This window comes from Periplaneta americana, chromosome 16 (genome assembly GCF_040183065.1).
Source record: "Periplaneta americana isolate PAMFEO1 chromosome 16, P.americana_PAMFEO1_priV1, whole genome shotgun sequence".
NCBI lineage: Eukaryota > Metazoa > Arthropoda > Insecta > Blattodea > Blattidae > Periplaneta > Periplaneta americana.
The window spans coordinates 16,867,766-16,879,722 of record NC_091132.1 but is presented as its reverse complement, the minus strand read 5'-3'; the positions used below and the strand labels follow the sequence as shown (position 1 = coordinate 16,879,722).

At 32.9% G+C, this 11,957-nt stretch overlaps 1 long non-coding RNA gene across 1 annotated transcript in view; it reads right to left on the bottom strand.

The window, feature by feature from the left end:
- Nucleotides 1-6,155: 6,155 nt before the first annotated feature.
- The window catches only part of LOC138716332 (uncharacterized), a 153,133-nt gene continuing 147,331 nt past the window's right edge, over nt 6,156-11,957 (bottom strand). The window contains exon 3 of the long non-coding RNA XR_011336645.1: nt 6,156-6,210. This is a non-coding gene — a long non-coding RNA (uncharacterized lncRNA). The remainder of the gene's footprint in view (nt 6,211-11,957) is intronic.

The window sequence follows — 11,957 nt, the reverse complement described above, 5'->3', positions numbered from 1 at the left end:
TTCACAAGATTATCTGATAAAGAAAACTGCAACTATTAAAAAATGTTAAACCACTTTCACATGTTCATTCACTCAGGTGAAGTGAAGTCGCATCTCTCTGAACGAATGCAGCAAGAATGTATTTCAGAAAATTTCCGCTCTCTTCCAAGATTTGGTAGAATTACTATCAATTCCAGCAGATTGCATGGGTGGTGAACAAATTCTCATATCGAATATACTCCCGTTTGCAATTTATAAGGGAAAAAAAAGATGCAGTGGCGTATCATAGCCAACCAGCCAGCCCCAAAGAGATAAACAACATTATTTACAATCTCACTTGAACAAATTTGACAGCCACCGGAGTAGCTAAGACGCTTCCCTTCCGATCAGGAGTTGCGCTAGGGCGTGAGTTCGATTCCCGCTTGGCCTGATTACCTGGTTCAGTAAGGCGTAAAGCGAATGTCAGGTAATCTATGGCGAATCTTCGGCCTCATCTCTCCAAATACCAACTCACTAACACCATTCCCATGGACGATAATAACCTAGTAGTTGATACAGCGTCGCTAAAAAATCAAGTAAAAATAGGGTAAATTAGAGTCTATTGGACAGTCGGGCATGTTGGACACTTTGTACTTTAACGTGTTACCTCGCCACTTGTGGGCACCACATTCTGCTAGAAGCCAATGACGGAAGTAGCCACGAGTGGAGCTACTTCCTTCATTGACTTCTAGTAGAATGTGGTGCCCACAAGTGGCGAGGTAACACGTTAAAGTACAAAGTGTCCAACATGCCCGACTGTCCAACAGACCCTAATTTACCCTAAATAAAATAGATTTGTTTTGCAATGCATAAGTAATATTCGCGTTCTTCATAAAGTGCAGTTCATAATATTATAGTAACACTGAAAAACATTATTTTCTTGGAAAATAGTCTTCTTATAGCCAGAAAGTGTTTTTGTTATGATATCAGGTATTTAATTCAAACGTATGCTATATTCTAAATTCTTTCACAAAACACGTTTAAATAAATTTTATCATTAAATACAACTTGACTTATTAAATGTAATAAGAGAAAATGACACTAAAGGACATGCTACTGGAGCTAAATGACAGTTGTGAGCAGTATGGGATGAAAATAAATGCAAATAAGACGAAGACCATGGTCATAGGAAGAAAAATACAGAAGATAAACTTGAGAATTCTAAATGAGGCAGTAGAGCAAGTGGACAGCTTCAAATACTTGGGATGTACTATAGGCAGTAACATGAGCTGCTGCCAAGAAGTCAAAAGAAGAATAGCAATGGCCAAGGAAGATTTTAATAGAAAAAGGAGCATCTTCTGCTGACTTCTGGATAAAGAACTAAGAAAGAGACTAGTTAAGTGTTTTGTATTGTGTGTGGCATTGTATGTGGCAGAAACATGGATGTTACATTTGTTGTTGGTATAATAATGGAGAGAGATCTAAACCAAGCTCATCAGGTTGATCATGAAAAGAGGGCCATTTATGAACCTTATATTCTCTATCTTAATGCCAAGCATAACATCCCTCTCTTCAATTGGTCAGTGACAGGTTTATTTTTTGGTGCTCGGAGTTCTTTACTAAAATTTACATATAATTTTTTAAAACAAATTATCAATACCATCTTTTGAAATTCGAAAAATCATCTCGCAAATTCTTAAAGATTCCCTGCAGATTATGCAGTTTCACTTATCCTATTCAGAAGGTCTTAATTAAGGATATGCTAATTTTAAATAAAATCTTTTATTTATAAATATAATTTAAGGTCATCTTCTAAGATTTTATTTTATAATTGATAACCAATGGTTCTTAATTATTACATTTTACTTTTATAACAATATTCATATTTAATTAATTATATTTATTTGCTATTAATTTCCGGATTCTCGTGGTCCTCCTTAATTAAGGCCGGATGGTTTATTTTTCTTCTTTTTTATAATGGTATTTAATAAAATGTCTTAATATTATGTGGAATGCTCCCTGACCACGAGTATGGGGGTGCTAGAAAGTATTTATATAAAAAAGCAATTATATATGTATCTTTGTTCTGGCAATAAAGTATTATTATTATTATTATTATTATTATTATTATTATAAATTTACAGAAATAACTTTATTTGTTTGGGTTTGAATCTGGCTGAGGAATTAAACATTTTACTGAATATTCGTAGACATTTTGAATTGCAGGACTACCACGAAAATACTCTTTTACTATCACGAAATTATACCAACCCTTCTAGAGTGCTAAATTTGTCTGTTTATTTGTACTCCTTGTTTGTTTATTATTGCATAAATTTATTTGAGGTAAAAATGCTGACATGAAACTTTCTGAAATCTAAAAATGTGCGTACATTAAAAACACTATTTTTTTAATTGAACTTTTTTTTGCGCTGAAATCTTAGTATCACGAATTTAACCGAGTATACCCTATTGATCTAAATTTTAATTGTTTATTTGTACTCCTTGCTTGTTTATTATTGTACAAATTTATTTCAGGTAAAAATGCTGACGTGTAACTTCCTGAAATCTAAAAATGTGCGTACATTAAAAACACTATTTTTTTTATTTGAACCTTTCTTTTGCGCTAAAATGGCACGAATTTAGCCCAGTCTACCCTATTGATCTAAATTTTAATTGTTTATTTGTACTCCTTGCTTCTTTATTATTGTACAAATTTATTTCAGGTAAAAATGCTGATATGTAACTTCCTGAAACCTAAAAATGTGCGTACATTAAAAACACTATTTTTTTTATTTGAACCTTCCTTTTGCGCTAAAATGGCACGAATTTAGCCGAGTCTACCCTATTGATCTAAATTTTAATTGTTTATTTGTACTTCTTCATCATCATCATCATTGGCATTACGCCCCTTATATTTTAGCCTTAGCCTCCCTCAGAACATCTGACCAATCACTCCTGTGTAATGCTCGTGTTCTCCATCTTCTAATTCCAACTTTTGTTAGGTCAGCCTGAACGACATCCAGCCATCTCAATTTAGGTCGTCCGACTTTCCTTCTTCCTACCGGCAATGCATCTAGTATAGCTTTGGGTGTGCGATTGTTCTGCATCCTGGCTACGTGTCCCAGCCACTCTAACCTTCTGAGTTTTATGTTTGTACTCCTTGCTTGCTTATTATTGCATGAATTTATTTAAGGTAAAAATTCTGACATGCAACTTCCTGAAATATATAAATGTGCGTACATTAAAAACACTATTTTTTATTTGAACCTTTTTTTTTGCGCTAAAATCTTAGTATCACGAAATTAGCCGAGTCTGCCTTATTGAACTAAATTTTAATTGTTTATTTGTACTCCTTGCTTGCTATATTATTGTATCAATTTATTTCAGGTAAAAATGCTGACGTGTAACTTCCTGAAATATAAAAATGTACATACATTAAAAACATTTTTTTATTTGGACCTTTCTTTGGCGCTAAAATCTTAGCGTCACGAATTTAGCCAAATCTGCTCTATTGATCTAAATTTTAATTGTTTATTTGTACTCCTTGCTTGCTTATTGTTGTATAAATTTATTTCAGGTAAAAATGCTGACATATAACTTCCTGAACACTAAAAATATGCGTAGATTAAAAGCACAATTTTTTTAATTTGAACCTTTCTTTTGCGCTAAAATCTTAGTATCAGGAATTTAGCAGAGTCTGCCCTATTGATCTAAATTTTAATTAATCTGACGATCATTGTTACAGAATAAAAATTAAATCCTAGAGTTGAAGTAAACAATGACCACATAATCAATGTTGGGAAGCACGCATTCTCTTATAAGCTGCATCGCCACGTCACTGGAAGAAGTTCACTGATCAACACGAGAAGCTGAGCGATATCTGTGTCAAGAAGAAGCCGAGCATTGGATGCAATAGCTTGAGCCATCCATTCCCTTCTATTACTCAGTTTGATTGTTCTGGAATCTTCCTTTTTTCTTCTATGACAGCGAATCCTCTTCTCGCCCGCCCAGACTGGTTTCTTATATTGCAAGTGATGGAAGTGACAAAGACATGGGGAGAACAATAAGGTGGCGGATAAGGAGGAAAGATGTATAAAAACAGATGAAAGGAGAAGCTGATATTTCGATACGTTTAGGAGAATCAGAGAAGAAAAAAGATATAGAAACTATCAAAGCGGAGTGCAAGATATTCTGTGATTAATTTAATTCTGGGTTTACGCAAATAAGACGTTCTAAAAACAGGCTATTCAGAAATGAAGACCATGGAGCTTTAAAATCTCTAACTTCTACATTTTTACACCAATTAATTTGAAACTTTTACCACATATTTCTTACTATTTGGACACAATACACAAATTTTAATTTAACTTATAATTCATTTTTGTTTTTTTAATACTGAATTATAATTGTCCCAATTTTCAAAGTTTAAATAATTTTTACAGCAGTAAAATTTTTGGAAATATTCAACATTTTTTCCTCCATTACGTACATTGTACAATAATGAAAATTGGTATGTCTAAAACACTGTCCTTCTGCTATACGAAAAAAAAATTATTAGTTAAAAAAATTATATATATTTTTCCAAAATTCAAAATGGTGAAAGTTTACTGTGCGGTGATGAAGCGTTTCCCTCATAACTTATAACCTTATTAACTTTTCCATGTTCTCTCTCTTTTATTTTATTGCTGAAACTCATGTTCACAATATCATGCTCTTTCAACTACATTCCTTAATAAATATATATATATATATATATTTTTTTTTTCATTTTTTGATAGAAGAAAATACTGATATTTGACAATTTTTTAAAAATGAATTTATTTTTTATCAGACAATCTATCAAAGGTAGAGAAATGATCTTGCGTCATATTGTAGACATGACATGCATAAATACACACAAATAATTTCATCACAGAATGATGGATGGTTTTTGAATTATATTCAGTGCACAGTAAACTGAATATTGGAAAAAAAATGTAAATAGTTTTTTTTAAATCGTAAATTATATATATATATATATTTTTTTTTTTCATATAGCAGAAGGACAGTGTTTTACACATACTAATTTTAATTGTTGTACAAGATAGTGTGATGGAGGAAAAAATGTTGATTATTTCCAAAATTTTACTGCTGTAAGCTGTAGGCCTACCTAACCCCTAAAATTTATATTTAATTTATTCCTGATAGATGTATGTAAAATATGACACATACTTTTCAGATTTTTCCGATTACTTTTAGAGAAAAAATATATTAACCTGTTAGTTGTCAATTTTTCAATTTTTTTTTTTTAATTAAGAATGTTCTCAACACTTGGTGATTTTAATACTTTCAATAGCAGAAGAAATCACGTGAATGAGTGAGTGAGTGAGTGAGTGAGTGAGTGAGTGAGTGAGTGAGTGAGTGAGTGAATATTATTGTATACTGTAAGAAATCTTTGCCAGCAGTATTTTTCTGAAGTAAAAAGTTCCGTTACTATAGTAACCAAGCATACTATAGTAATAAAACATCAATGTGGTTCGAGACTTCAGCAATAAGACAAAACTTTCAGTGTGCATCATGATTGAAATACATAGTAATAGAATTATATGATTAAAGCTGTTTATTTTTCTCAATTATGAAAAAAAAAATACAAAGGCTATAGTACACAAAAGTGTATAGTCTGGGATCTTCGTTGTAAACTAAAGCGAAAGCGGTTACCATGGAAATGAGTATGTCGTTTGATAAAGAGTTTCTCCATTTGTTTAGTGATAAGAGTTCAGGGTATTCTGTATTCTCGTTATGGTTGGTTTATGTACTCGTATTTTATTTCATTAAAAGTTTAACGATATTTGTTACAGTTACCAAGATAGTTTCCCTTCAAATTTTGTACCATGATAAGATACAAGCAGAAAACAAAAAATAGTTACAAAGTTATGTAACTAAATTGAATAAAGATTCATGCTTAATGATAGACGATATAGGTTCCACATAGTAAGTTTCGACGTTGCCATAGCTACAGAAAGTCAATACACACACATACAGACACACATCCTGATATCAAATGAACGGTTGTAACTCATATGAAACGCACCAGCATCTATCTTACAATGCAAATATCGTTCATAATTCATACTTATGGATCTATTTACGACAAATGTTGGATGTTATACTCTACTGTATAGTTACAAGTTCCCTTTAAGAAGTATCAGGAGTACTTACATGAAACAATGGAGCAGCGTAAAAATTACATCAAACGCAGGGTCCAAAATTTCCCTAGAAACAAAGAAAATATTCGATTAATTCTCGTACTTCAGCATTCACATATAAAACACATCGTTAGTGAAATATTTGCAATGTTATGTGTATAGACGGGCGTTTCCTGGAATCGTTCTTTGTGAAAAACTCTCACAGGTAAGGAATATTTCAGAATTTTCGATGTTGACATATTATAGAGTATTATACAGGGTGATTCATGAGGATTTATCGTCACTTAAGGAGCTTATTTCCAAAGACATTCTGAGCAAAAAAAGTCACATAAACATTTGTCCTAATCTCAATATTTTCAGAGTTACACTAGTTTGAAGTTGTTTGTAAAAACCTTATTTCTTTAGTTGTAAGGGTAAAAGAATATTACAAATAGAGAATGAACTATTCAGAAGTGTCATTTCTTTAATTGGCTAGTGTTCTGAAGATAAAAATGTGTTGTAAATTGCTTTGCACAGATTTTGTTTTTCAATTTTTAACTAAAAATGACATCATTCTTACGCACTTATGACAAAAAAAGTTACAAATCATACTACTTTAGGAACGTGATTCTTTACAGTTTAATTATGCATCGTAATGTACAGTCATGAAGAATTTACAAGAGTTGCGTGATTTGTAAGAATTGTTGTGATAAATGCGTAAGAAAATGTAATTTTGTAGTTAAAAATCTAAAAAAAAAAACCTGTACGAAGCAACTATGGAATTCACAACACATTTTTAGCGTCAGAGTACCAGATAATTACAGAAATGATACTCCTGAATAGTTCATTCTTTATCTGTAATATTCTTTTACCCTTTAAACTGAAGAATAATGGTATTTTACTAACAATTTCAAATTAGTGTAACACTAAAAATATTGAGATTGGAAAAAATGTTTATATGCCATTTTTTTGCTCAGAATGTCTTCGGAAATAAGTTCCGTAAGGGACGGTAAATCCTCATGAATCACCCTGTATAATTCCATATGTCAACGCAATTAAGACAGACTGCTCTGAAAAGAAACTGATCACTAGAGGACGAAGTTGAGACACCAAAACATTGCCTAGACGAGACTACAGGTTTAAAGATCACTGGATATAGGATGTTAGTTGTTACCTTTACTCATGTACTTTCAAGTTCGTATGCGAGATGAAAGACGTCACGTGAAGTGAAGTGAAGTGAAGTGAAGTGAAGTGAAGTGAAGTGAAGTGAAGTGAAGTGAAGTGGTTCAAGTTTAATGAATGCGGGTTTTGTATTGTTTGCTACATTCTAATAGATTGTTTCGATACAGCATGCCTATTGCCTGTTTAAATAGTAAACCTTTCGTCAGGAGTTGACTTCTGATCTAGTGAAGGTAAAATATCGAAGTGCATAAATGAGATATTGCATAAAATGAATACATATAAATGTTTCTCTATGTCTTTGAATATAACCAAAAATAAGGGAAGCTTAAAAATTGAGATCTTCTACTAAAAATTTGGGTTTGAAAATATTTCTATAAAAAGTAGAAAAAAAATCAAAGCCAAAAATATTTGAGACTCCAAAATTTGGATTTTATTATTCTTTTACATAGCAAACATGCTCTCAAAATTTGGTTGAAAAAAATGATTAGGAAAAAAGTTGTCAATTTTAGTAAAGTGTCCCCTATAAAATTAAGTTTAATATTTCCTTAAGCTTTTATGCCTTAAAAAACATTTCACGTAAATTTTTTCCAAGTAGGCCTACATATGATACCAAAATCACATATCTACATCAATTGTTTTTAACACGGCCCCCTTAGTATGAAGATATAAAATCACTGAAATAAAGAAACACTCACTTAAGAATAACTTCATTCTCTGTTTATTTATTTCATTTTTGTCATAGCAACAATAATGAAACAATTGAAATAGAAGTTGTTTTGAAAATAATGTGTGCTTTTTGTTTTTATTAACAGAACTTTATTATTATTTTTCTAAAAACTTAAACCTTAATAAATTTACGAGACAAATCATTAATGACTTCTGAACAACTATATAAATTTACTAGTATGAATGATAATAGGTCTATGTTCAATAACATGAAAGAACTACTATTGTTAAAGGTTGTACACAATTTTCAGCCTTCCCAACTGTTGAATTTGCAAACACTTTTCGAAATGCTTCGAAGACTTAAACCGAGCTTGTAATGTACATTTCTGCGATCTTTTCAGGGAGCTGGCTACATTTCTTTCCCCTTTTCTCCTTCTATATTCAGCGCCGAGCCTGACGATCTGGAGTGGAAACTCCATCATACACCACACGAGAATGTATATTGAACCTCGATTTGGAAAATTGAGCAGAAACCTCTGGGTGTGGATCATCAACCTCTCGCCCCCTCACCCCTCTCGACCTCTCTGTCGCTTTTCTCGCGCTCCTCACCAGTATCCTGGACTAAACTCCACTATGATTGATTGGTTGATAAAAAGAGAGAGGTTAGGTTAGGTCTGTAGAAGGAAAACACGCCCGGCCCAATGCGTCATTGTAAAGTAAGACGGGGAAGGCAGTGGAAGGGGATTTACTCGTAATCTATCGTATCCTAGCGTGGGGTCTCGTCAAGTGCTGCCTCCTTGTGGCGCATGCCTTCAACTATGAACTCTCCTTACGTACTGTACAGTCTGCGGTAAAAACATCCGCCAAGGTCCTGATGCATATCTGAAAAGCAATTTTCTATCTCAAATGTTTAATCGAGCAGTTATAATACCGGATTTTCAGGCAAAAGACCCGAGTTCGAGTGGAATCTTTGTAAACAAACATATTACTGCTGATTTTCTTGGGATTGGTATGATTTCTGACGTTCAAAGATGTCTGACCCTCCCTCTAATCGATAGTAGTAGATAATTTGTTCGTGTAAGTCTGGCTTCTCTATTATTACTTGTATGAATAGATGCGAAGATAATCGTCAGTGTCGCCAATCGTACATAAATGTAAGTCTACCAACTCTACTGATTGTAAAACAATACTGGATTTAGCTGGAAACCGATGATATTGTCAATTATGATATTTATGGTAGCGATTAAAAATAGTATACATATAAATTTGCTTGATATTTAAAACATTAAATTCTTTATATATGAAATAAGTTGGATACTCAAGTTTTCTTCTTAAACATATTTTAATATATACATCTTGATTACACAACTTTTAACACTGTATCACTTCGGAATATGTATGATAAGAACTTTCTTGTGTTAAATTTTTAACGTACCTAGTTAACATGTTTCGACCTATTTTCGGTCATCTTCGGAAGTGGTCGTTGATCTTGGCGTTCGTAGTGTAGAGTCAAAGAGTGTATGTGTTTTGAAATTGAGTTGTGTGTTGAGAATATCGTTGGGGTGTGTTTTCGTGTGTCTGTATATTTCATATTGTACTAGTGTGTTGAGTTTCTGGCTTTTTGGTTGGATGTGCAGTATTTCCATATCTGTGTTGATGTCTCTGTAGGTGTGGTTGGCATTTGTAATGTGTTCTGCATATGTGGAGGTGTTTTGTAATTTTGTTATGGCTGTGATGTGTTCTTTGTAACGTGTTTGAAATGATCTGCCTGTCTGTCCTATGTAGAAGTTACAAAGAACACATCACAACAATAACAAAATTACAAAACACCTCCACAAAACACATCACAAATGCTAACCACACCTACAGAGACATCAATACAGACATGGAAATACTGCACATCCAACCAAAATGCCAGAAACTCAACACACTAGAACAATATGAAATATACAGACACACGAAAACACACCCCAACGATATTCTCAACACACAACTCAATTTCAAAACACATACACTCTTTGACTCTACACTATGAACGCACCCACACAGGAAACAAGAGGCGTCAGGACCAACAAGGACTAGTTCCGAAGATGACCGAAAATAGGTCGAAACATGTTAACAAGGTACGTTAAAAATTTAACACAAGAAAGTTCTTATCATACATATTTTAATAATTTTTTTTTGTAGTTATATTAATGGGCGAATGGTACTCTGTGATAATCCACCCCATCCTATAATTCCATACTGTATTAAAGACTGAACTAGGGCTAAAAATGTTGTTCTCAATAGTTTTACTGGCATACTAAAGCGACGCAGTTGAACAAATTTGTATAGAGTTTTACGTAATTTAAGACATAAGTAGTTAATATGAAAATTCCATTTTAAGTTTTAATCGATGAAGGTACCTAAATATTTCACGTGGGTTGATGGGCGTAGGTTAGGACAATTACAATTATTATAGATATTTGTACAGTCATTGCTATGAATTAATCTATGGTATGAATTTCATTTCAGTCACATGTATTCTTCTTGGTGTTGCAATTTCCACAAACATTAGTGTAGCCTATATGTTACAGTCAGAACGCGAAATCCCGTCAAAACCAGAAGTTTCTAGGAAATTCTAGTTCTGACAAAGCTCTTTAGGAAACTCTAGTTTTAACTTAAGTAATTCAGTTACATCTATAAATAACTATGTCTCTTTAGGAAATTCTAGTTGTGGCTAATATAATAATTAAGTTAGATCTAGAAATAACTGACTGTTATTAGTAAACACCCGTTGTAATGATTTCAAGTAAGATGCAACGCTTCCTCCAGTTGGTATAGGGCAGGCATGTCAATTGATGCCCACAGGAGCAAGCGCGCGCTTTAGAGCCCAGGAGAGCCTGATCGCTTTACAGCGGAAAGGAAAGAGACAGACGAAAGAGGTGGTATATGCCGCTTGGTCGAGCTATATTCAGGGATGACCAGCACTGATTCAATAGATAAAGGGAAGAGAACTTATTAAAACTGTACCCACGTTAATTTTTAGATTTGCCTGAGAAGTATAAGTGCATTATAAGAATGTAAGTTTTAATTTTAATGCTCATTTTTCACAAGTTTGATTTTTTTATTCAAAAGAAATATTTTCTCACCTTTTCGTATAGAAAAGTAAAATTTTCAGGCATAGGCCTATTTATTTAGTAGCCTTACAGAATGCCTTCGTAAATCTAATATACCGTATATACGTATTACTGAAGATAGTGTATTGAAAATTTTGAAAATATTCGCATGGAAATTGTTTGTAAGGAAATGAATTAACAAAGCAACTACTGTTACATCATAAGCAAAAGATATGTGCCCATATGTTGTAAAAATATGACCTTAAAAGCATAATGCGATAAGAGTTTTGTTATGTAATATTAGTTACACTTAAAACAGATACAGTACCTAGGTAACTTTGCTTTGTACTGTAATATTGTTTTGATTAGTTTATTGATTACTTTTGTAGGGCTAAAGATACCATAACATAAATTCCAACTTATCATGTCATACTCAATCTCTTTCTTTGGAATATCATTTTCTTTATGAATGATGTGTTTCATCCACTTAATACAGTATAATATTACACTGCTATGGAATTTAAGTGAATATTCCTTCTTAACTCTCTATTATGTTATTAAGATTTAAAACACAAGTGCAATATTAAGAAATCAGTGTTAGTACTTTTGTTTTACAGACAATATAGATAATATCAAACAGAAAGAAGCCATATAAAAATAACGACATAAAATTTCACGTTCCGTTTGAAGTTTGTGCAACACTGTTTTTTTAATTCAACAGGCTGCTTATTCCTCCTAGCACACCTAGCGCATAATGCCCGCGCACGACGTCAAGGTCAGAAAAATGCGCTTGCTTTGACGTCACTGGTATAGGGGATAGCATCATACTACGCGTTCCGGTTGTCCGGGGAAAGGCCGATTTCCGAAACTTCCTAGAAGTCTTGCTTGA